Raw genomic sequence first — 26690 nt, forward strand, 5'->3', positions numbered from 1 at the left:
AACTCCTTCCCTATCCTCATACCTTTCTCCTGCCAGCCCAGGAGGGACCTAGTCTTTGGCTCTCTCTTCACAGATCTAGTTGTATAGTGGACCAGATTTATTTTTGGCCTGTCACTTTGTGTCTGTGTTCTAGACCTGGAGTGTCTGAGGTTTTCCAATGGAGGTGGAGGAGAGTGCTCTTCTGAAAAGCAAAATGTGGTCTCAGTCTAGAGGCTCTGATTCCTTCTGGCTACGGGCAACAGCAGAGACTCTGCCATCTGCCAAGGGTGTGGGATGACTAGAGGTCAATGCTGAATATTAATTCACCTGTTGAACATCTAAGATAGCAGTTAATCAGCCCTGGGAAACAGCTCTTGAGTAAGAAAAGAAGTGATTTGCCTTTGGCAGGAATTCTTAAGCTGGGACTCTTTGGGGTCTATAAAGCTCCTGAAATTTTATGCAAGATTATACCTGCATATGCAATGAACATTTTCCTGAGAATAGGATCCATAGTTTTTGTCAAAATTCTCAAGGGAAGCCACAGCCCAGATAGGTACAGAATCACTGGTCCTGATCTGAGAGAGCTAGAACCTTCCTCCAGGGGGTCTCTAAGAGGCTGCATCCTGCAGCCTGTCTGATTATCAGCACTATTAGTACAGAAGGGCCTGGAAGCAGGGTTGCTGAGGCATCGAGGGAGGAGAGCTACTCTCATTGCATCTATGTTGGCTGGTTGGCACCTCCCATATCCAGATGGGAGGTTTTGAGCTCACTAAATATTCCTTATTTTCCCTGAAATTTGGTTGCAATATTAGAAGGCACTCTAATCTGACATTTCGTGTCGAATAAGTGGACTGGTCTGGTGCCATGTCAGAGGTGAGAGGCAGGGCTGCTGGGTGACTTCGCTGGGTTTGTAGTGGTGGTAGTAATGGTGAGGGGTGCAGAGTTCTCCGTATGTTGCCCTCATTTGAATGCTTGGTACATAGTTGGTCCTCAACCATTGTTTGTGCCTCAGCATAAAGGAGTTGTTTCCTTTCCTTTTGGAGATATTGAATCTAAGTTTCACAGTCTACTCTTTAATTTCCCGGAGGCCAGTGGTTTCTCCTTAGCCCTGTGGCATCCTTTCAAGAGGGTCAGGTGCCTTGATCTTATCCCCAGCTGTGCTTATTTATTCCTTAGTCCTCACTCTCCAAATCCTGAAATGTATTTCTGAGAATCAAATTGGGGCCTGTGAGATTGTTTGATGCTTCTTGGAGTAAGATTCCATTATTGTGGCTATGCTTCAGTTTTGGCCAGTCCTGGTACTGTCTCCTGCTTTGCTCAACACCCATCATTCTTTGTTGCAGCCCCGTGTTCATGTTAGAAAATGGCATCTCCTTTCTCGAGAAGAGAACGTCCTTCCCAGGACCATGTGCTCAACCCAGTTTACCAAAAGGCATCAGAATACCACAGAGGTTTCCTAAGGTTTGAATGTGGCTGTCATGCTATCTGAATCTGGCAGACACTCTCTGAGCTCAGTCAGCTAACAACTAGGCAGTATGGGCAGAGGGTAGCTAAGCACAGTAGTTCCCTGACTCCCCCAAGAGCACAGCCCAATCGCCATAGGGTGAGTTGGCTGATGAAGGCTCCGTGGGGCAAGAGTTTCACTTTGCTTCTCTCTGCCTTATGTCAGAGCGTTCTCCAGACATGAAACAGAATCAAGTGTCCAAGACATAGGCCCCTGATTGGATCTATTAGACCGTGCAAGCCCACCCAAAAACATGGGCATGTCTGTCATCACTACCACTGGGAGTCTGGGCAGGGGCCATCATCCTGGAACTGCCCTGACCCCCACAGAGCTGAGGGGTCTCATGGAGATGATTAAAGCCCACACAGGGTGACATTTTCTCTGTATGCTCTCCTAAGGGCTCTCTGGGCAGGGAGGTCTTGGGAGGAGCTGCCTGTGCCACATCTACTCTGAAAGATGGGCTCAAGGCCTGGAGGCTGCGATGTCTCACAGAGACAGCCCTTCCTCCTGCTCCTCACCTGAGGACAGCAAAATTCTTTCTACTCCTTCTGTCTTGCTTTACTCTCTCCTCCTATGCTCTGCTCCACTCAATCCCCTCATTTTGAGCTGGCTCTTGATAACTATGACTTGAGTTATCTCTTGCTTGCAGGGCCCTGGGGACGATGGACAAAGGGAAATTGTTACTCTCTGGTATTTATTTGCTTCCTTCTGAACCCTGACTTCTGGGAGTGGATTGTGAGGGAGCAGACAGACCCCCCAAGGCTGTCTCGTCTCATAATCCGCTCCCTGGCAGAATAAGCCACCCCTCAGTCCAGGCCAACTAGTTCTTTTCACCTTATTAATGGTGCCTTGAGCTATACAGAGGCTTTTTATTTTGATGTAGTCAAATATATTAGTCCTTTCCTTTGTGGATTTGTATTTTATGGTTTTTTCTAAGGAAACTTCCAAATCTCCAAAGAATGAACATATTCTCCTATATTTTCTTGTATTTCTATTATAGTTGTGTATCTATGTTAGTTCTTTAATCCATCTGGAATTTATTTTCATAAATGATGTGAATTAGGGATCTAATTTTTTTTTCTTTCAGAGGGTCAGATGCTGCCCAGCATTATTTATTCTATAGGCCCTCCTTTTCCCCAATGTCTTGAAATATTACTCTTCTCACATTCATAACTCCCATAAATACATGTGTCTGTTTCTGGATTCTCTGTTGTGTTGAACTTTTTTGTATTCTTGTACCAGTACCATAACATTTTAATTATTGTAGCTTTTAGGTATGGTTTGATACAGTGTATTTTTCTCCTTTGTTTCCCCAACCCCCAAAATCATTTTGCTATTCTTACATATTTTTTTCCTTCCAGATGTAATTTCCCATCATCTTGTCAAGTTTCCTTTAATAAGTCCTATTAGGATTTTGATTGGGATTTTATTGATTATATAAAGTTGGGAGTGAGTTAATATCCTTACAATATTGAGTCTTCTCATCCAGAAACAGAAGGTCTCAGCTATGTTCTTAAAGGCCCTGATGGGAGACAGTCTCTCTTCTCCTGACTCCTGGAGGCCCTTAGCTTCCCTTGGCTGGTGCCCTGAGTCACCAGATCCTTGTATTGTCATGTCCTGTGATCCTAGCTTACTCATTCCCTTGTCCCATCTAGAAATGGATTAAACATTTGCTTTTGCTCAGGAATTCTGAGCTTTATCTTTCCAAGACCCAAAAGAAATCCAGGGCGATTGTCCCTTCTCTTTTCTCCCCTACCTTCACATCCCATTCCCAGAATCTTCCTTCTCCTCTTGCTCCCTCAGGAATTCTAATATTTCTAATCTAGAATAAGACAGCCTAGTGTTTCCTTCAGTCTAAACCTGTCTGAGAATCAGGTTGATCTGAAACATAACCCATCATTCTGACCTCTCTCTTCATATTGCTCTATGTCATTTCTAAGCTATGTCCAGAGAGGATGATATCTTGGAAGAAGAGGAGAGTTCACAGGGTATGGGGAGGGGAGGGGCGTGAAATGGCAGTCTTGGTGATTCTGTGTCAACTGCTCACCCTGAAGGCAAATGCTTATGACTCAGGATTTGCCAACAGAAACCAGCCTATGACTCTGCTCACCAGACTGAACTTTACAGAGCATCTAGGAATTCCTAGCCATTTGTGATCCCCGATTTCTGTCATGCACACCAGCCTCAAGAGGCAGGCTGCTAGGTCAGGCCTAGGGGTGAGGCAAAAAATGCGTAGCCCCTCTATGCAAATCTCTTTCAGGGACAGTAGTATCCATTGTTTTATTGACAGTATGAAAACCAAAAGGGTCAGAACTAAAGTTGTATGGGCTCTGAGACCAGGTGTGACAGCCAAGAAGTAGGAAACAGGAGCCCAACACAGGGTCAAGTTCCCCCAAATGAGCTGGATGTGCTTTAAGGCCAGGTACGATAGCAAAGCAAAGACAGGCAATTTTCCCACAATCTTTTGCATATACATCTCAGTACCTAGAAAGACCAGAGTCCCTGCACCCAGATATGCTTTGCCCTGCCACGTTCCTCTCCTGCTTCTGTGTCCAGTTCGCTCTCCCTGCACCACCTCCTTCTGCTTCCAGGCTCCTCTGAGGCCAGGTCAGCACAAGTTACTACGAAAATACCCCACCTAGCCTTGAATAATCTTTACCTGCTGCTTATCCAGGGGTAAGATTTCAGAGTAAGGACTGCAGAATTTGTTATAGCAATTTAAAAGTTACTCTAATATGAGACTATTACAGAAAATAATTCCTAAACACTGGCATTTCAAAGGACAGAATGAGCCACTCCCCAGCAGAATGAACCGATTTCAGGGACAGAAAATCTGCCACAGTGGCTGAAAAGTTCTGGTAACACAGACAGAACTACAGCATCTGATTCCTCGAGATCTCCCTTCCAAGGACAACATGCTGCAAAGAATTTTCCCTAGTCAGTCCCCACCCCACCCCCCAAGTTGCTCAAGACCCAGCCAGCCACCCAGTTTTACATGTCTAAATCTGAAATCAAAGTCCCAGGCAAGGAGAGGAATTGTCACAAGTAATTGCAACATCCCACAAGAATTTGTTTGGGAGTTAAAGGGAGCCAAACCTGGGCCTTCTCCAAAACTTGCAAGTCTGAGCTTTTTGAGAAGCACATTTGATCTGTTCCAATGTGTTGAATGTAAATGTTTGTCTTGTGCCTGCTTGGCAGCTCTAGGTGACTCTGCAGGACTCCTGCTGGCCCATCATGGTGACAGGTGCCTCTTTCCCTAGAAGAGGACATAGTGGGGAATTGCCTGGCATGAGCCACAGACCCCAGAGTTGGCCTTTACCCTGAGCCATGCTCCAAACACTAGCCGAGGGGAGGAGGAGGGATGGGGAGTCTGAGAGGCGAGGGATCTGAGGTGGCTGCAGGGAGGGGCTTGGATGGGAAGGGAAAGGACACACTCTTGTGTCCTTTCTCAGCAACTCACTCTGCCTTTGCCCTCACCCTTTACCTTATCTCATTTTGTTTTTACGTGTTACCTTCATGGACATTATTTTGAGATGGTGTTCTCCTTTTTTACATATAGAAAAAGCTACCTTCAAAGTGACAACTTAGGGCTCAATCACCACAGCTATTCTGAATATGTCTCAAAACAGCCCAGCATTATTGGGGGAAACAATCCCTCAGCATTATTGGGGGATACAACTGGTTGTTATGAACCATATACAATCACAGCATCATCATCATAGAATACTTACCACTTACTGAGCCCTTACTTTGTGCAAGGCAGTAGGCAGCATTTTACATTCTTTGTGAATCTTTTCAACCCTCTTATGAGGCTGACGTTGCAATTTCTTCATTTTACAGAAAAGGGGCCAGGCCTGGCAAGGTTAAGTGGCCTGCTCCAGGTCTCCCAATTGGTCAGAGGGAGAGCCTGACCTTCAGAGGGTCTAGGACATTGCTGTGGCTCATTTTCTTCAGGAAGGAGCAGAAGGGAAGCAGAGCCCAACGAGGCGCCTGCCAGCCCCGATAGTCCAAACTGCCAGGCCTGGTTGGAAGGGGCGTTCACACCATGTCTTTCCCGTGGGCCTCAAGTCTCCCCCAGCTGACCCAGGACCACTGGGGCATGATGCCTCAGGGATGGAGGGAAGGCCGGACAATTATGTCCTAGTTCCTTAGAGAACCCTTATGTCTTCGTGGACATGCAGTACCCAAGGGTCATCTGAACCCTGCCTCTCTCCTTTCAATTCTTCAGGGCTTAAGGAGCAAGGCTTTCTCTGAGAGGCAGGGTTATTCCTCATGGACACCACTCTGGCCCTAGCCTTAAAGAATTTGAAGAGAGCCAGAGCAGGCGAAGGTGAATTTCCTACTTGGAGGCCAACAGTCTTACCCTCAGCCCAATTTCTTTTCACCACAGCCTAATGTCTCTGTCCCGTCTGCTGATTTACATGGCAGGTTTATTTAATTAGCCAGAGGTGAGTCAAAGTGCAGCTTGTCCTCAGAGTTAATTAATATTTACTGAGCCACCACACAGCAAGTGACGCCAAGACTGAACTGTGTCCTTTGTATCGGCTTAGGGAACAGAGTCCTATCCCCATGCCTGACTGGGGCTGGGAACTGGAGCCAGCCGAGGAGTTAGGCTGATGGGCCTCTGAGCTACTGCACGGAGCGAATGCGGTCATGTTCCTAACATGCTTGACCACAGTAGCCATGCTTACCACAGTGCCTGGCACATAGCTGGGACTGAGAATTTGATAGGCGTGTTTATAAATTTTAAAAAAGAGTGGCAGAGAAAGGTTTCTGGGAGACCATGTTTTCCTCTGGAGCCTGTTCTAAGGGACAGAATGGTAGCAGAGATCACAGGGGATATGGACCCTCAGGCACACTCACGTAAGCATCATGTGTGAATCAGTGAGGCATGCTTCTCCCTATTTTCACCCAAGCCCCTTGTAAAAGAAGGAGAAAGGGGGAGTGGCTGACTCCAGAGGACTTCAAGCAAAGCATGAGTAAATAGAGTCTTTCCTTTAGCTGTGATCTGATTGCAAAGGAAAGGAAACCTGGCCTGGGCAAAGGAGCTTGGGCCTGTGTGGACCCCTGCCAGGCCAAGACCCTTCCCCTTCTTCCCTTGCCCCTGCTCCTGCACACACAGGAACCCCACCCTACTCTTATCCCGGTGGACTTTTGACCCTGGTCCTTCTTCCAGGTGGTGCTTCTGTGGGCCCCCAAGACAGTGCAAACTCTCTGCTGTGGAGTGTCCTAACAAAGCCATCACCATGGCAGGATTTGGTGACAGTGCTTGCCCTCCATCCTCTGCCTCTTCCAGAGCTGCCACACCTGACAAGCACATCACAGCCTGCCATGTCTGACTGCTGGGTTGCTGGGGAATTCCATTGCCTAAAGCCCTCTTTGTGGTTGCCGGCTTCAAACAGCTGGTCCTTGACTCTCTCAGATCATCATCTGGGCAGCCTCTGTCCTCCCTATAGAAGTGCCAGCATAGCCAGCGCTTCAGTGTCTGAGCTCTTCAGTCTCTGTCTGCAAGGCTTGACCCTCAGCCCCATGAGGGCCTGCCCCAGAATCAAGTTGGGAGGTTATCATGAAGCAGCCCAGCCCCAGGCATGGATGGGCCTTTATAGAAGCCAAGGCCAAGTGGAGAGACATGCCACTGAGACAGGACCCAGTGGTCCATCTGTCTCCAGCTGCCAGAAAAATGTCTCTCGTAAGTCAAACACTGGAGCAGGGTACCAGCAGCCCTAAGACCTTCCCTGGACAGGTTTGGGTTGGAGGGCAGTGAGGCCTGAAAGTTTCATTCTGGGTTTGCTGCATCTTCTGCACAAAGCCAGACGCTGGGTAAGAAGGCATCACCCCAATTACCTAAGAAGACTGATAGGGGACATAGAATGGAAAATGGGGCAGAAGCTGACACAGCTGGTCTGTTAGCTGAAACCAGCTCTGGTGGGCCTGAGGTTTGAAGGCCCCTGTGCCTCCTGCTGTCCCTCAGACAGGCTCTTACCTTTTGGCTTTCTCCTCCCCACTTCTTCTTGCCCCAGTACCCTGGAGTGACCACTTCGTCTCCCCACACCGCCTCACTCATTTTAATCCTTTCACCTTTGGCTCTAGCCTGGAGCTGCTCTCTCACCCCTGCCATGACCCTGACTTCTTCCTTCCTAACAAAAACCTCTGAGTCGACCAAAGTTTTTTTTTTTTTTTTTTTGTAGTATATGACTCAACGTCTTGAAGCAGCCTGAGAGTCCTGCTTCCCCACCTGTACCCATGTCCCTCAAGACTGTGAGAGTGGCAGCCTTCCCCTCCCGGGCTCGGCCAGCACTTCAGAGCAGGCTACCGCTGTGCCTCCCAGGGGCTTTCCACTCTCCAGCTCTTCCTCCTCCCCCGTCTCCCCCACTGCAGGAGCAGACCTTTATGGGGCCTCTGGGCTTGGCCCCCCAGCTCTCCCACTCTGCTCCAGATCGGGCCAGGCATACTCTCCCTTTCTCTTTCCAGATCCTGTCCACTTAGCAAGTTCTAATAGCTCCAGTGTTCACAGCCAGCCCAGCCCCACCATGCCCTCCCCGGAGGCTCCTGCCACATACTGCGCCAATCGTTTCCTGAAGTGTTCGTCTTCTGAGATTGGAAGCACCCAGAGGTCAAGATCTTTTACCTCTCATAGGGCCGAAGGGCAGTGCCCGGCTCCCAGAGGGCTCTCAGGGGACGGTTCTGAATGCTGTTCCTCTCCTAATGACCTGGCCCTGCCTCACAGCTCCCCGCGGTGTGACTGGGAAGATATAGGGACATTTTCCAGAAAGGGTGAGAATAAGAGAGGGGCCTTTACTTCCAGGAAGATTGAGTAAGGGAGGAAGGACCACCACTCGGGGATGAGATCCCTGGATGTCTGTTAGTCAGCACACTTGTGGAGAAGCCCAGGGGGATTTGGAGGATGTGGATCCAGGGGAACCCCCAAATCTCATAGTTGTTTTGTTCCATGGTCTCCCCTTATTCCTCTCGAAGACAGCCTGCCTCCCGGGTTCCCAGCCCCTGGCCAGATTCTTGCGTGACCTCGGGCAGCGCCCAGTGCTGCTGTGGACAGCTCATTCCGCCGCCGCCGCCCGGCGTGTCCCCGGCGCCGCCAGGGGGCGAATGGGGTGTCCGCCGGCTCCTCGGACGCCGGGCGCTTTGCGCTCCGGAGAGGCCGGGCCAGGGAAGACGCTTCCCAGCGCCGCCGCAGCCCCGCGGGGCCGGGACTTCCAGCCACGCCCTCGGGCGGGCTTGGTCGCTCTCTGCGCCCAGGCCTGGGGGTGGGAGGCTGCAGCCGCCGCGCGCCTGCACAGGTGGCCGGGCCGCCAGCGAGCCCTGCTCAGCGCGCACGGGGCACTGGCGCTGCCCGACGGGCTCGCCGAGCTCCCTCCGCGGCACTCCCGGCAGCTCGGGCTCAGTTCTCGCGGCTGCCCGGGTTTCCGGGCTGGTGATTGGATAGGCCGCACCCAGGGCGCAGCGAATGGAGGACGCCGGAATTTAAGGACGGGGCGAGGGAGGACGCAGCTCTGTTGCCAGATTTACCCCCTCAGCCCTCCGAAGCGGCCGCGGGCGGTGCTCAGGCCGGTCTCTGAGCCCTCGGGCTCCAGGTCGGCCCGGTGCGAGGGGAGAGACCGCGGCGGTGCGTCCCCAGGCCGGCCGCGCGCGCACGCTCCGCACCTGTTCGAGTGGGCTTCTGCCGGCTCACACCTGAGCCAGCCCACGACACAGGCCAACTGGGGGGCAGTCACCTACTGAAGCAGCCACATCTGGCTTGAGGTTTGGAAGGAAAACAAAATGAGGAAAAAAAAGTGCGTTTACAGTTGCATGTGTGGCCTCCTCCCTGGGTCAGCTCGTGATGAGGACCAAATTTTGGTAAGTCTCTCAGGGCTGCAGCCTAACAATCTGGCCGCTCAGGACAGAGACCAGCTGCCGCCCTTGGCGCTGCTGGAGATCTTTCAACTTGAGATGCTGTTTCCACAGAAAAGTTCTGTTCCTTGGAACCCAAGTAAGGCCTTTATCAAAACTGCCAGAGTTGGTGTTAAACCTTTTTGTGTTTAAAAGGAACCAACCAAAAAGTCCTCTGCATGTCCACATACTAGCCTGCATCCATTCTAGATCAAAATTTCTACCATTGAGTAAAAGCAAGTCAAGTTTATGTTTAGTTTCAAAAGGCAGTCTTCGAAATAGCATCTCTCTACTTGCCTGTTAATCAGTCACCCTCATTTCGTTTTGGTTTGGCTTAGTTAGATTTGGGGGTTTTTTGCAACCCTCAAAGCAAGAGTTAATTCTGAAGCTGCACATAAGCTTTGGCTTCAAATCCTTACATTCAGCACAGGTTTGCACACAGCAGTGCCAGGGCTGACATCTGTGTTGGTCCTCATTTTGATTCATAGCTGGTCAGATAAGCACTCAAATCCTTGAGGGAGAGAAGTCCCGAATAAGGGCATTCCACTGCCCACCGGGGTGTCTAAAAGACGCTTTGGAACCTAAGTGGCTTGCAAGCTCTGAGATGTGTGGCTGGGTTGCAAACTCCAGATAGCAAATCTGTTTAGCCCCTGGGACCTAGGTTCCAGGAGACTCTCTATCTCCTCAGTTCATCTAGACATCAAAGGTGGATTGACCCCATGGTCAGAGGCCCTGAGTGACAAATGCAGCCCTGAGGGGAGCCTCACCTCTCAGGACATAGCACTAATGCTCTGCTGACAGTGCAGGGGGTCTACTCCAAGCCCAGGGCAAGACCCCAACCCTCCTCTCTCTTCCTTCAGTTCTCCGTGTGTGTCTGAGACTTCCTGGCTCTGCAGAGACAAGGAGTGGTCTGAAGTCCAGAGCCTCATGTGACCTCAAGACTCACAGGTCTAAAGAGTGGCGCTTGTTGGAGCCCTGGCCCCAGTCCCCACCCTCAGGAGGTTCTGGGAATGGGGGTAAGTGAACAGCTGTGCGACCATGGCTTCTGGCCCTGGCCTAGACTCCTACCCTGCTGCCATCTTGGGTCTTCCTCAAATTTTCTCGTAGGTTAGTGCTTACCAGAAGTGGCTCCCACAGAGCTCCCCCATTCAACCAAACCTGCCTGGAAGAGATCCCCCCAGTTCAGCCCACCCAAGGCCCTCACCTACCACTCCTTTCCTATCATCACTGCCCTTCCCCCTTCTCAACCCTGCTGGGGACCCTTGGTTCCCAGGGAGATGCCTAGAGGAGAAGGCCTCATCCTTACTGCCTCACGGGTGGGAAGGGATAGAGACGAGTTTCATTAACGCATCTGCTAAGGCTCCTCTTGGCCCACTTTAATCTCAGTTTTCCATCCCACACAATTTAGTGTGTACCTACTTTGGGCCAGGCACCAGGCCAGAGGTTGGGGACACAGAAATAAACAAGAAGCAGTCCCTGCCCAGCCAGAGCTCACAGTATCTTAAAGGGGAATTTATTTTTAATTCATTCATTCACTAAAGATATATTGAGCACCTACTGTGTGCCAGGTCCTGGGGAGTACCAAGTGCTGGGGAGACAGCAATGAAGACACGCATAGCCCCTTCCATCCTCATGGTACCACCCTATAAACTCACGGTCCATAGAGGACACAGCCCTTAGTCAAACTTCCTGGCAAGTGGAGAATTATAAACCATGGTAAAGAGAATCGTAGGGTGCTTTGAGCACCTGTGAAAAGGGTGAGGAGAGGGGGAAGCCAATCTGAGTGTGAGGGGCGCACAGTGGCAGGGGACAGGACCTGGACATATACGTGGCATAACCTAGTTTGGTGTTTATCTTCCTCCTGAAACATGACCCCAGACACTCAAGAAGGCCCCTCCCTGTACCCTATCCCTTACCCCCCACACCAAGGAAATCTACCAGCCCCTCTGCATGGGCCCCTCCCTCTCTGAGGATGCCAGGTACCATTCCTTGCCACCTCTTGATAGGTGGCAGGAGGCCTCTGTGCCCCTGTCGTCACTGACTAAAGTTTTCAGGCCAGCTGAGGGGTGGAGTTTCAGGCCGTGCAGCCACTGTGTCCCAGCCTTCTGTGTCCCATCGGCCATTGGAGGAGAAGGAGCTGGGATTGGGGCATTTAATAAAAGAACTCCTAGGAGAAGAGCAATGAGGTTTGGCACATTGACATTTGTGCATGCGGCACACACACACAGAGCCTCCACTCCACTGGTTCTTTGGCCTTCTCATTTTCAAGGCCTGGCCAAGAAAAGTCCCCAACCCCCATCCCTCAGAAGAGTGGCAGGGCCTGGGCAGCAGAGCTCCGGACCTGGGACCCAGCCAAAAAAACAGCCATTCCAGACACCCAGTCCCGCCTGGCTCTGGCTTCTTTTCCACTCCACACTCTGGCCTGGATCTGGGTGGAACAGGCCGCCCTGCTTCCAGGTGAGGACTGTACCACCCCGGCAGCCAGAAGGCCTCCCCTGGGAATACCAGTACTTAGGCAAGAGGCAGCCTCTCCAAGGCCCAGCCCACAACAGACTGGTTCAGAGAAGGCTGGGGATCCCTCTGCTTTCCCTGGACAGGGGTGCAGAGCCCCTCAGCAGGGCCAGCTCCACATTAGGTGCCAACACTACCCATGGCTGGTGTCTTTCAGGGAGAGGGTGCTGTACAATGCAGGGAACTTGACCCAGGCCTCAGCCTTAAGATGCAAGTGTGGCCAGGGCCACCAACTGGCTTAGTTAAGTCCTTGGGCATAGCCTCTATCTCATGCCTCTTGGTCTCACCAGGAGAGAACTCCAGGGTGGCCTGCCTGGGAATGCTAGAGTCCCTCAGCTGGCACACAAGTACCTATGCCAGCACGACAGGTTGTCCAGCAGCAGCCTACAATAAATGAAGCAACCTACAACCTCAGGCAGCTGTGCTCTCTGTGTTTTGCTTCCTCTTCTCTTTATAGATGTGGATGAGACCAGTGGGGCTGGAGCAGAGATTAACCCCTGAGTTGCTCCACATAGTGAGGCCTGAGCATGGGACTTCGGGAAGTTCTTAGTATACTGCTTTCCTCCTCTGGCCCCAGCCTTTGGAGATGTGGGTCTCTCAGCCTCCCCCATTTCCGTCTGCCAGATGCCCACATTCAGGGTGGCTACAAAGCTGGTTTGGTTGCCCTTGAGATCCCAGCACAGAGAAAAGGGCCCCTTTTGCTACTGGTATCATTCCCATGAGCTATCTCTATGGAGAAAAAAGTTTGAGAATCCTCTTTGGAAAGCCAGAAGCATGGGCCTGAGCAGGGTGTGATCCTTGTCATCACTTTCCTGGCCAGGCATTCATCCCACTCCACTCCTCCTGCTCTCTAATTATAGGAACACCCCATGGCATCCAGGCCGGGCACTTGGTCCTTGGGTGACACAGCTACCTGCCTGCCTGAGTTTCCCATATGGGGGAGATGCAGCAAGATCTACCTCCCCAAGCTTTGGGACATTGAAGAGGTAAGGACAGCAGCAGGACCACCTGGCACTCCAGGCAGTGGGTGGGATGCAGAAGGGGACAGGAGCCCCTCCCTGGGAACCAGGTGGCTACCTTTCTCCTTTCCTGTGAGCTCAGCGAGCTCCTCTTAAAGGTATTGTAAATGTTAAACAGATTCAGCCTGTTAGGTTGGACGGCATTAAAGTATCCTGGGTAGATGCTGGAAGCACAGCAAGGGACAGATAATAATAGTAATACTACCATGTACTGTTCATTTAATATGTGCACTCTGAGCTGAATGCATGAATTTTATTATATAATCTTTTTAAATTAATGAGTTATTTAATTCTATTTAATTATTTAATCCTTATAACTCTCTATGAGAATGTGCTGTTATCCCCATTTTGTAGCTTAGGAAATGAGTCTCAGAGAAATGAAGTCACTTGCCCAAGGTCACACACAGCTAGTTAGGATTAAAACTGAGGCATGTGTCTCTCCAGGGCTCATACCTGTATCCCTCCTACATCCCATCCCCCAGACCCCTAAGCTGGGAGAGGGAGGGGCACTGGAGAGAAAGGGTGGGCACCATGCTGGCCTCCACCCTCGCCCACACAGATTGTCTTCTTGACCTTGGGGACAGTGGCGCAGGGGTGAACAGTGAGGCCTCCAGATGTTAAGGCAAGGAGATGACAGCTCACCTGCTCTCAGATTCCATGTTTCTGGTGGCTGAGCTGCCCAGACACCTGGGCTAGCTGCCTCTGCTCCCCACTTGGGCTTAGATAGTGATTCCCTATCCCCCTGGCACCTGGCAGGCAATCAGCATAAGACCCAGGACATTCCCATAAAACCAGAGACACCCTCTGAGTCCAAAGCCAAATACAACCAAGTGGGCAGAGAACCCCACTGAAGACACTCGTTTGTCCCAGGAGCTTCCCCTACACACCACAGCCAGATATCGCAGAGCACCTGTGGCTTCTGCATTGTGGCAAGGCATGGCCTTAGGGAGGGAGGGAGGTGGGGGTGAGAGGTGCAGAACTGCTGCAAATAGAATGCCAAGCCATGGCAGACCCCAGAGCTGCCCTCTCCCCTGCAGAGGCCATGACAGACCTTCGGGAAAGAAGATAGCCCCTTGTTCAGTGTGAACACGGGAAGGAAGGGGTTCATTATGGAGATTGCCACATTCAGTCCTTACAGCCACCCTAAGAAGGTGCTGTTATTATCCATTTTGCAGAAAAGGAAACTTGGGTGAGGGTTCCTTAGCTGGCAGTTGGCCCCATGCTTAACTCCTCTCCTATACTGCCTCCCACAGCGCCTATCAGGTTGTGACAAGGAGGATGGGGTTGAGTGGAGGGGGGAGGGGGCCTGAAATCCAGGGCTTAGAGAGGGGAGGGGCAGCCTCAGGGATGGGGCAAGCATTTGAGAGCAGAGGTCTCCCCTGACTCCCGGCCCCACCCCAACCCTCATCCACAAGTAAACTGCGTGGCCACCACTCACTGGTCCATTCCAGTTGAGCACCTGCCACGTGCAGGTCTTACGTATCAGGGCCCGGAGAGGACACTGTCCCTATCTTCGGGCAGTCGCAGTGGCGACAGGGCAAAGCAAGTACTCTGGAGACAGCGTAATGAGTGCCAGATCGAGTCAGCGCGGGCTGCTGGGAACGTGCAGTGGAAGGGCAGCCAACCCAGCCCGGGTCGGGGGCGGGGCGGGGTGGGCAGCAGGGCTTCCTGGAGGCGAGTCTTACGGACAGAGCAGAAATGAGTGAGACAAGCGCGATGATGGGTGGTGGGGGAAGGCTTTCGGGCAGAGGAGACCACTCCTTGGGGAGCCTAAGCCCTCTGAGGGCTGCTGAGAAATGGTGGGTGAGGTGGGCGTGGGCAAGAGGAGAGGCCTGTGGCTGGGCAGGCAGAAATCAGGCAGGACCCGTGGGTTTCCAAGCCCAAGGAGCCTGGGAAAGCCAGACACTCCAAAAATCTTCCCGTGTCTGTGGACATCACTGCAAACTGGATCAGAAACATTCCAGCCTAATCACAGCTCCGACCTGCGAGCACACATCGGGGCTGACTTCCACCCGGGGCGCTTGCCGTGGGGGCTGGCCCCCACTGCTCTCTCACCAGGTCCTCGGGGATTGCTCAGACCTTCTGAAGGCTGGAGGCCCAGGGTTTTCCCTGCCCAGCTTCTGGGGGATCTGGGTAGGGATGGGGAGGGGACGGCCCCACTTGTTGGGGGAGCGAAAAGATCTTGCCTCAGGACCAGGTTTTGGAGTGACCCTGGTTCTCAAGGGGCCCCTGCTCAGGCCGCTATTACCCAAAAGGGCTGCAGGGCAGGATTTCAGCCCCAGTCTGGGCCCATGCCTGCTCTGCTGCCTCTACCAGGTCCGATTCTGGCCTGCGTTCAGCAGAAGGGGAGGGCACAGGCCAGGATGTAGGAGCAAGGGCCCTGGAAGTGAGGGGTCAGGTGGCCAACTGGACTGCAGACTCCATTGTCATTTAATAACATAGTTTTTCTTTACAGGCGAAAACTTCCATTCTTTTCCTATGCAAACAGCATCATGCTCTTAAGGGCAGCTCTTTTCCTAAGGGGGTGGCAGAGCGTGGGGACAGATGTCTTAAATGCGCTACCTAATGTTGCCAATTTCGACTTTAGGAGAGCATTTATCGAGTGCTTGCTGTGTGTCCGGCCCTGTGCTCCTGTATTTTTCACTCATTATCTTTTTTAAGCTGAACAAATTTCAGGAGCGTTTAATTAATCCCATTTAACAGGTGAGGCAACTGAAGCTCAGAGAAGTGAAGTGACTTCCCAAGGTTATGTGGTTCCTAAGTAAGTGGCAGAGTCAGGATTCAAATCTGGTCTGACTGACTCCAGAGCCTGCAGAGAGTGGCCATGCTGGGCTGACACGGCCCTTCCCCTGCCGAGCCAGCTCACCCTCGAGCCCAAGCCTCCAGGGCAGGCCCTTCTGCACTCTGCAGCCCGTCTGACCTCTTCCTCCCCAAGCCCAGGTCTGCCCAGGTCTGCCCAGGTCTGCCCAGGCTGCAGGGCCCCCCTTCCAGAGCTGGAGAGGGAGTAGGAAGGGCCCAGGAAGATTCCACCGCTCCTTCACCCTCACATACCCCCGTCCCATGGCTGTTTAAGTACACTGTCTCACCAAAAAAAAAGAGAGGGCTCCTTGGGTTTTCACGAGGAGGGGCAGGCAGCAAGCCAGCGGGCCCTGGCGCGTGGGAGGGGGCATGAGCCCAGCTTGGCAGACTGGGCGCAGCCCAACCAGAGCGGTCCCACACATCAGAGTAGCCGCGGTCGCTTTCATTAGTTGGGATTACTGCATTCGGGAGGGAGGAGGAGAGAAGGGAGGGGTCCCAGGCCAAGGTGGGTCAGGGAGGGACCCACTCCTGGTGGCGCCAGTGAGCAGAGAGAGCGAGCAGAGATTTGCCGCTCAGGCTGGCAAGGAAGGCATGTGGGTGGCCTCAGCACAGCTCCAAGCCCCTGAGACTCGGTGCCCAACCGGCCCCAGTGGTCTCTGCCCCCAACTCTTGTCCGCTCTGACCCCACCACGACCGGGGCACCTGGGACCAGCGGGAGCCCTGCCTGACTCCCACATTAAGAAAAAGAGGATGTGCACTCCACCCTCGACCCCAGAAAGATTTACACCCCTCTGCTGAATCCGTGAAAATACGCTTTAACAGGACTCCAGTTTCTTCCCAGGCAGACACTGATCTCCCACACCGCCCAGGAGCACAGGCTTTGGAGTCAAAGAGCTTGCCAGTTTAAAAGCAGACTTCCAACTCCTCTACTGTTAAACTGTGGGATCCTAAGCAGGTTGCTCAGCCTCACTGGGTCTCAGGTTCCTCATTTCTGAACTGGCAGAATCTTTTTTTTCAAAGTCAGTGTTAATTTTATTACGGAAAATTTGGTAAATTATGAAGTACTTTGTTCTCCTTGAGAAAACTACAAGTTTTTGGCATAATCTTGCAATAAAGGAGCTAATGAAAGAATGTATAATAATACTACTAGCAAGGTGCAGTGGCTCATGCCGATAATCCTAGCACTTTGGAAGGGTGAGGTGGAAGGATCACTTGAGGCCAGGAGTTCAAGACCAGCCTGAACAACATATCAAGACCCTATCACTACAAAAAAAACAATATAGCCAGGAGTGGTGGCACACGCCTGTAGTCCCAGCTACTTGAGAAGCTGAGGTGAAAAAGTCACGTGAGCACAGGAATTCAAGGCTGCAGTGAGCTATGACTGTGCCACTGCACTCCAGCCTGGGCAACAGAGCAAGACCCTGTCTCAAAAATAATAATAATAATATTAATGTTTATCAAGTGCCCATTATGTGCCAGGATGTTTCACATATTATCTCACTAAGTCCCCAAAACCACCCTGTGAGGTTGGTATTGTTATTATTGCCCTCATTTTGTAGGCAAAAAAACTGAGGTTTAGGTTAAGTAATTTTCCAGAGCTGGCAAGCCACAGAGCTGGGGTACATCCCCAGCACCCTGACTCCATAGTCCCCGTGCTCTCAGCTGGTGTTTGCTGTGCGGGCACCCAGAGCCACTGGCTTGCTCCCTGTCCCACTTTGCCAGTTGCTACTGCCCAGGGTCTCCCCATCCCAGGTCTGTTTCAACCTGTGGCAGGCTTCTCCTGGCCACCTCCCTGAAGGACTCTTCATCCTTCCTCAGCACTGGGGCTGGAGCTCGGACCCGACATCCTAGGGGTACGTGTCCAGGTGATGCAAGTGAGGGCAGAGATCCCAGGGGGAGTCTGCGTACGTGGGCTGTGTTTTCTTTGAATCTTCTCCCATCTGACCACTTGCCTGGTCCAGTAAGAGCCTGAGGGTCCATTGGGTCATCACACCGTTCCCCAGGAGTGGCTGCTTTAAGGAGGCCAGGGCATCTTGGATAGCTCCTCTTCCTCATCCGTCAGCTCCCAGCCACAAGTCATTTCCTCAGGGAACATCCCAGACCAGGCCCTCTCCCCTGTCACAGTTGAAATTAATGCAGTTTTTTCTATGTTGCTTTGCTCATCTCCCCACCTCTCCCACCCTCCATTTCTGTGTGCTTGTTGTGAGCAGGGACAAGATAATTCTCCTCACCACTGTCCCCATGGCCTGGCACAGCATCTGACATATATGCGTGTTAAACAAGTGAATGAACTATGGGCTTGCCTGGGCCCACCGTGTCCCAGGGAGGCTGAGAGGCAGCAGGAGGGTGTCCCAGTGGTGACTGCAGCAGAGACAGATCTAACCTCTGACCAGAGGGTGAGACCTGCCACTAGGAGAGAGGAACAGGCCCCACCAGCCTCAGCTTCCTGGAACAGTTCATGAAAGAAACCAAACCAGGAGAACTGTTACCCCCAGACCCCTCACCTCAGCTGGTACCTTGGGCACTCAGGCAGTGGCCTCAGTGAAAGTTCCTTCGCCAACAACAACAGCAACAGCAATAATAATAATGACTAACATTCGTTGAGTGCTTATTGTGTATCAGGCCCTGTGCAAGCTCCTTCCATGCAGTATCTGTCAGAACCCTCCAATGGCCTTAGAAGATAGACGCCATATTTATCCCCATTTTACAGATGGAGAGACTGAAGCTCAGAAAGTTTGCCCAGCACATGAGGGGGAGGTGAGATTGTGAAGCCAGGTGGCCAGAGCCCAGACCAGATGTCTTCACCCCAAGGAGCTTCTGCCTCTGGGGTGTGCCTGGCCAATGTGAAGAAGGAAAACGACAGCCACCTCTGAGGGAGAACAACAGGAAGGACATAATTTAGACTCAGAAGGGACTGGTGGTCAGGAAGGGCCTTTCAGAGATGATGTTTATCGATCAGCCAGTTGAGTAATCCAGACCAGAGAGGCTGTCAGGGTTCCACCTGCTGTGACTTGCGGAGTAAAGAGGTTTCCCCTTGGTTTTCCCCCCCGTCAAGGAAAAGTGCTGCAGTCCACGGCCATTTTGACGTTTGCTGAGGGAAGAGCCCCGGAGAGTCCAGATGCCAGTGACCTCAGAGTAAAGGGTGAGGGAAATTATAATCCGACTTGGGTTTTTGTGTCTATTGGATCAAACAGGAAGGGCAGAGTTCCCCACGCCCTGATCAGCGCTTGAGCAGCCGGGCCTGGCCGCCCTCTCCGCCCTCAGAAACGTGGTGCTCTGTCGCCACCTGGTGGACCTAACAGGCAATGCTGTGTCCTACCGCGTCCGGGGTAGGATCCAGAATGCGGCTTCATTCAGGCGGAGGCTAATAAGGAGGCAATAGGTTTGGGTGACTTCCTGGCAGGGAGCGGGGGTGGGGAGAAGGAACGAGGGTGGATGGGGAACTGCTGCTTGAAAGTCAACTGACTGGAGAACGACAATGGCCCCATTGTGTCCGGGGCCTTGACCTTGATTTCCTGCCACTCTCATCTCCGGAGTGGCATCACTCGGGTCTGATTGGCCCGGAGTCCGCTCCGCGACGGTGGGCGGGCTCCGGGGCTGGACACCGGGCAATGGGCTCCCGGGAGGCCGAAGGCCGAGACGCCCTGGCCCAGTCCCCCAGGAAACGCAGGGAGGAGGGATGGGGCAAGGGACTGGCGCCTCCCCGAAGTCGTTTCCTCCTTCCTCTCCACCACAGGAGCGTGGGGGCGGCACCCGGGCTCTTTGAAAGGCTGTGCTGCCGGGTGGTTACGGCCTGGGTTCTGCAGTCTGCGAGACGTGGCTCCGAATTAGTTATGGGATCCTTGGACAGTCTTTAGGACCATCTACCTTTTTAAAAGAAAACTTACACACGCGTGGTTACGCATTACCGTTGTAAAAAGTATATCACAAGGCAACGAGAAGCTGAAGCTCCCACCTTTATCACACTTCCCTCCCCTCCCCCGTTATTAGTTCGACGTGCGTTCTTCCTGACTTCGTTCAATGTATTTATGTAGGAGTCTGTACATATGAAATCGTATGACTTAGCGTACTTTCAGGGCCTCAGTTTTCTAATCTGAAAATGGGGATGACAATACTAGTAGTTAAACTGTAGAGTTAGTGAGGTGACCTGAGAGAATTTGCGCAGAGTGCTTGGCGCGGCATTTGGCACAGCGTCTGCTATTACAGTTGTCATCGTTGCCATCTTTATTGTCATTATCATTGGGCCCCAGACCTCACCCTGTCTTCCCTCCACAACCTGCTCTTCCCCTTCCCCCTTCTCCCTCCTGATGAAACAGACTGTGATAAAAATCTGTGTTCCCTAATGCCTGTGGTTTTTTTTTTAAAGCTTGAAAGAGCATCTGGTGTTTTCTGCATGTTCTCCCCTTCCCTCCCATATTTGACCCAGTTGCAACCACCCACCCCACTGCAGAGGGAACATTCCCATTCTCTGCCAGAGGAAGAGATGTCCGTGGCTGGAATGGTGCTGCCGGACCCCCAGTGACTCCACATAAAGGCTGTTCCAGGGCAGGGCTAGGGGTAGGGCTAATGGCTGAAGGGGAGGAGGAGGGCTCTGCAAGCGGCCATGTGGTAAAGCAGATAGGTGCAGGGCCTGCCATCAGAGCACCGCAGGATGCGGCCAAGGGCAAGTCACCTCACCTCTCTGAGCCTCAGCTTCCTCACCTGCACAATGGGGCTACTAACGATAGCTACTGCATTCAAGTGCTGTGAGGATAACACAGTACCTGTAAAAGGGACCTGGCACTGAAAAAGCCCCTAATAAATAGTAGTTATTATTATGTCGTAAAACAAACTGTCCTGTTTCCTTAGCATTTTAAGTTTCCAAATGAAATTACCTTTCCTTCTTTCTTTCTTTTTCTTTTCTTTTCTTTTCTTTTTTTTTTGTTAAATGAGCTAGTCTTTGCAGCATGGAGAAGGAAGTTTGATTATGATTTATAAGTCTCAGGAGAATGGTAGACACCTTTACCTGGGCCTCTGTTGAAACATCCAGGTGCCACGTCCTGGAGCTGTTGCTGGACCCTAAAATCACTCAAAGAGCTCCCTCCTAATTGCTTGCATTTTGCCATATTTTAAAATGCTGTATATACATAAGCATATATTTGCTGAACCACTGCAAGTTGTAGACATTTTGACACTTCACCTCTAAAACTTCAACATATACCATCTAAGAATGTGGACATGTGATAAGCATTATATTATCACTCTTAAGAAAGTCGACAGTAATTCCCAAATGTCATCCAATACCCATCCATTTGCAAATTTCCCCAGTTAAAAGAAAAAGTCTTTTGTAGCTTTTTACCTACCTGCTAGTTTTATTTCTCAACTTTTTATTTTAAATAATTATAGACTCACAGGAAGTTGCAAATATAATAAACTCCTGTACCCTTTCCCCAGGGCCCCCAATGGTGACATCTTATATAGAGCTGTAGTACAGTATTAAAATCAGGAAATTGACATTGCTACATTACTACTAGCTAGACTACAGACCTTATTTAGTTTTCACCTGCGTTCGTTTGTGGGTGTGGGTGTGGGTGTGTATATTTAAAAAGCTGTGCACTTTTATCCCAGGTATAGATTCATGTAACTACCGTCACAATCAGGATAGATAGCTGTTATGTCACCACAAAAAAACTCTGTAGGGCCATCCTTCTATTCCCATCCACTCCCACTTCATGCCTCTGTGTTCCCCTCCCTGTCCCCCTTCCTGTCCTCTGGCAACCACTAATCTGTTCTCCACTTCTGTAGTTTTGTCATTTTGAGACTATTAAATACACAAAATCATATAGTGTGTGAGGTTTTGATATTGAAGTTTTCCACTAAGCATAATGCCCTTGAGGTCCCTTGAGGTTGTCGCATGTATTATCAATAGTTCATTCCTTTTTATGTGGATGTACTACAGTTTGATCATTTACCAGTTAAAGGATATTTGAATTGTTTCCAGTTTCTGACAACTATAAAGTTACTGTAAACATTTGCTTACAGGTTTTTTTGTGAACATGTTTCATGTCACTTTGGGTAAATACCTACAAGTGGGATTACTGGGCTGCGTGGTGAGTGTATATTTACTTTTATGAGAAATGGCCAACCTCTTGCAAACTGACTTCACCATTTTGCATTCCCACCAGCAGCGTCTGAGAGTTGCAGTTGCCCTGCATTCCTGCCAGCACTGGATAGTAACACTTTTTTTGTTCTTGTTTTTCAATTTTTAGCCATTCTCATAAGTGTGTAATAGTTCCCCAAATGACTATTAAAACATAAATAAGACCAAGTCATAACCCTCTTAAAATCTTCCAGTGGCTTCGTATTGCACTCAGAATAAATTTCAAATTCATTTCTGAGGCCTGCCAGACCCTCTCTCCTGACCTCTTCCACCTCTGCCCCGACTCTGCTCCAGCCACAGCGACCTCCTCCTCTAACATCGTAAGTTTGTTCCTCCCTCAAGGCCTTTCACTTGCGGTTCCCTCCGCCTGAAATGTTCTTACCCTGAGTATCCACATGGTTCGGTTCCTCACTTCGTTCACTCTCTGTCTAATGTCAGCTCCTTGGAGGCCTTCCCTGATGGTCAAAATAAGCCCTGTCCCTGAACTCATCATCAGTTCTTTTATCCTGTTTTATTTTCTTCCTGGCACTTATATCTCTGCTTGATAGAATATTATTATCAATGGTGGACTTGTGTCCTGTCTCCCCCACGAGGACAGGGCTTGACTTTTTGATGACGCTCGATGACTATCTCCAGCGCTTAACACAGTGCTTGGCACACAGGAGGCAATAATAAATATTCGTTGAATGAATGTGTATCAGAAACCTTTCGTGACCCTACTCTCATCCTTTTGGGCTGCCTTTACTCAGCCATACCTGTAGCAAGCGCTTGGAGCAGAAGGGAGCACCTACGCTCAGTTGCTCCACATGGCTCAGCTCTTGCCTTCTGCCTGGGGCTTCCCTTTGGACTCTGCAACCTAAAAGTCTGAGGAAGTTAACCCCTCTGGGGCAACCCCTGGCCAGTGGTGGTTGGAGTTAGTGGAAATATGCTCCATTCTCTGATGCTCAGTGCACAATTCTGAGGTGCGGTCCATGCTGCTCCTCAGCACGTTCCAGCCAGATCCAGCCCTGGTTGCACACAGTGGTGACCAGCTCTGAATCACACCATCATGCTGGCTTTCCCTCCTTCCCAGTCCCCTACTCCTGTTCCCTGGGATCATGTCTTGAATTAACTAGCAAGCAAGTCCTTTCTCTGTTTTCTCTACCTGCAAGGAGGTAGCAGGGATGGAGAAGAGTCCAGATTAAATTAGAACAAATACATGGAACTTATAGACTAATAGGAGAGGCAAATACTAATTAGATAAAAGGAAACAAAATCTAAATAACTACAAGAAAAGGAATAGACTTTTCAACAAATGGTGTTGGAATAATTAAATATCCATATGGAATACAATGCATTTCATCCCTTATTTCACACCATACTCAAAATGGATCAAAGAACTAAATTTTTTAAATGAAAACTATGAAATTTCTAGAATAAAGGAGAAAACGTTCATGGCCTTGAGGTAGGCAGAGATCACAGAAATAACTTATTATAAAAAGACGGGATTAAGAAAATGAAAAGGTAAGCAATATTTTAGGAGAAAGTTTTGCAATACATATTTTTGACAAAAGATTTATATCTGGAACATATAAAGAAATCTTATAACTCAATAAGACAAACAACCAAATTAAAATATGAGCAAAAGATTTTAACAAATACTTCAAAAAGAAGATATACAAATATCCAATAAGCACATGAAACGTTGCTCAACATCATTAGCCATTAGGAAAGTGTAAATTAAAACCACAATGAGATAATATCACATGCCCAATAGAATGGCTAAACATTAAAAGATTGGTAATAACAAGTGTTGGCAAGGATGTGGAACAATTGGAACTCTTATACATTTCTGGCAGGAGTGTGAACTGGAACACTCACTTTGGGAAAAAAATTGGTGGTTTCTCACTAAGTTAAACATACATTTACCATATGCCCAGCAATCTCCATTCTAGATATTACTAGATGCGCCATTCTAGATGTGGTTCGTCCAGGCCAAAATTCATGTTGAAGTTTGCTTGCTAGTTCTGTGCACTTGGGACCTGGGGCCTAGTGGGAGGTGTTTGGGTCATGCGGGTAAATCCCTCACGAATGGTTTGGTGCTGTTTCCAGGTAGTGAGTTCTTGCTCTCAAGAGACTGGATCAGTACTCAAGGAATGGATTAGTTCCAGAGAGAAGAGGTTGTTATAAAGCAAGTTTTCTCTTCCTGTTTGGGCCTACTTTGCATGTGTCCACTTCCCCTTTGACCTTCTCTGCCACATTTTGACCCAACACCAAAGCCCTCACCAGAAGCTGAGCAGATGCTGGTACCATGCCCCTTGAACTTCCCAGTCTGCAGAACTGTGAGCTAAATAACTCTTATCTTCATAAATTTCCCGGTCTCAGGTATTCTGTTATAGCAACACAAAATGGACTAAGAGAGGTATTTACCCAAAAGAAATAAAATTGTGTGTCCACGCAAAGATTCGCACATGAAAATGTCAGAGCAGCTTTATTCATAACAGCCGAACTGGAAATAGCCCAGCTTTCCATCAACAGGTGAACAAACTGTGGTATATTCATACAATGGCTTACTACTCATCAATAAAAAGGAATAAAATACTGATAAATGCAACAACATGAATAAGCCTCAAAAACATAATGCCGGTAAAAGAAGCCAGACAGAAAGGTATATAGTGTATGATTACATTTAAATCAAGTTCTAGAACAAGCAAAACTACTTCTGATTGGCTGCCCTTGAAGAGGTGACATTTGAGCAAAGATCTGGATGTCAAGAGGGAGCCAGCCATGGCAAGATCGAAGGGAGGGCATTCCAGGCAAAGGGCACTATAGGAACAAAGGCCCAGGATCAGGAAGGAGCTTGGCGAGCTTGGGAACAGTCCAAAGGCCACTGTGACTGGATAAAGTGGGTAGGGCAGGGAGTGGTAGGAGGCAGGGTGGATGGGAGCCAGATTATGCAGGGCCTTATCAGCTCTGATAAAGTTTTAGAATTTGATTAGCTGGGCATGGTGACGTGCACCTGTAGTGCCAGCTACCTGGGAGGCTGTGGCAGGAAGATCGCTTGAGCCCAGGAATTTGAGGTTGCTGTGAGCTATGATGACACTGCATTCTAGCCCCAGCAACAGAGCAAGACCCTGTCTCAAAAGAAAAAAAAAGTTTTGGAATTTGAAATGAATAAAATGCAAATCCCTCATGGTCTAGTGGGGCAGAAACACATAAGCAAATAAAGGCAATGCAGGGTCACGGTTCCGTGTGAGATAATGGAGGAAGGAGGGCAGGCAGGGCAGGGAGTGGGGCCAAACTTTGCTAAGAGGAGATTGGGGCTGTGCAGGTTGAGGACAAGATCTCCAGAGCTTGAGGCACCAGAGGACCATAAATGTTAATTTTTGTGGGCATCTGCTCCCATGGCGGGCTTGTTACACCTGAAGGTTCCTAGGCAGTGGGTCTAGGATGAAGCCCAAGAATCTGCATACATAAAAAGTGACACTTTCCGCTCTGATGCCAGGTGGACTCCATACCTTCCAGGCTGCCAATTTGGCCCCTCTAGGGCCCTGAAGGGGGAGGCAGGATGAGCACGCTATCACCTGGACTGTGGCTGAAGCAGCTCAGAGATTCAGGCAAAGGTAGCATTTAAAAAAATAAGGATCTGGATGTGATGGGAGCAAAGGTAGCATGTGTCTCCACTACTGCAGCTGAAGAACTGTGGTAGAGTGGCTCTGGTTGTCGTATATAACAATGACTCCTGATCACCTGCTCAAGGAGTTACAGAAGTAAGTGATGGGGCAAGACTGGAACATGGATCTGCCTTTTCACCTGTATCCTTTCCTAGGGTGTGGATGGGGAGGCAGGAAGGGAGCTACTGGCAGCTGCAGTGAACTGGAGAACAAGTTCTGCACAAAGGGAACAGCTCCTACCACACAGCATCTCACCTGATTAACCCTTACAAACAGCTGTATGTGGTTGGTTCTATTATTATTATTCCCATTTTATAAATGAGGAAACTGAGGCTCAAAAAGGTTTAGTAAATTGTGCTGGGTCCCGAGGTGAGGACGTAGGGGAACCAAGGCTGGAACACAGGTCTCTGGACATTTCTAATCATAGCATTGCCCCACCTCCCCTTCAGTGGGAGAAGTCACTTCATCCCTTAATCTTAAATGATCTTCCAGGCAAGGGGGCAGGTGGGAAAGAGTACAAGCTTCCTTTGTCCCATCCCTTTCAGAATGTATCTAAATCCTTTCTGCATATGTCTTCCAAAAAGGTTACCAGGACTCAGAGGAGCTGAGATTCAGAGTCTCATGGTGCAAACCAAGTTGTAGGGTCCCAGCCAGGAATACTTGCCTGGATCTTCTAAGAATCTCACAACAGTACCACATGCCTCAGCTTTATCCAAGCAACAGAAGGAGGCAGTGAAGGCGGGAGCAGCAGCAGCAGCAGCAACAGCAAATCTGTCCCCAGTGCACTACAGTACTGTTTTGCTATGATGAAATACACATGGCATATGGCTGCAAAGTTACTATCTTAAGAGCAGATAGAAATGGGATTTTTTTTCATGTGCCAGATTTCATTTCCCTTTCTGAAACAATTCCTGTAGTAAACAGAGGTTTTCTGATCTTGTTAAGATCAGGAGGATGGGAATTCCTTCACGCTTTTAAAGTAAGACTATTGTCTTGCAGAGTTTCAGTCTGTCACCACCAGATGACCAACTCCATTCCAGTCACAGACCACTCTGGTGATGAGACCTGCAGATGTTGTCCTGTGGCTGTCATGCCTTGGCAAATGGGTGGGGAAAGGAAAGGCTTGCTGAGAGTGGGAGGCCACAGGGTAGAGGAGGCAGAGAGGGACCAGGAAGCAGTAGAATGTAACTTTTAGGAGA

General features: G+C 50.0%; 1 protein-coding gene across 2 annotated transcripts in view; it reads left to right on the forward strand.

The window, feature by feature from the left end:
• CYSTM1 (cysteine-rich transmembrane module containing 1) overlaps window positions 1-26690 on the forward strand; it is a 129022-nt gene that overhangs the window by 28319 nt on the left and 74013 nt on the right. Inside the window, exon 1 of one of the 2 annotated variants that reach the window (XM_012646393.1) lies at window positions 12821-12867. The exons of the other annotated variant lie outside the window; for it this stretch is intronic. The gene's annotated coding sequence lies outside the window, so the exon portion shown is untranslated. Of the gene's footprint in view, window positions 1-12820; window positions 12868-26690 lie in introns of those variants that run through there. 2 annotated transcript variants of the gene reach the window in all.

This window comes from Propithecus coquereli, unplaced genomic scaffold (assembly GCF_000956105.1).
Source record: "Propithecus coquereli isolate 6110/MARCELLA unplaced genomic scaffold, Pcoq_1.0 Scaffold242, whole genome shotgun sequence".
Classification (NCBI taxonomy): Eukaryota; Metazoa; Chordata; class Mammalia; order Primates; family Indriidae; genus Propithecus; species Propithecus coquereli.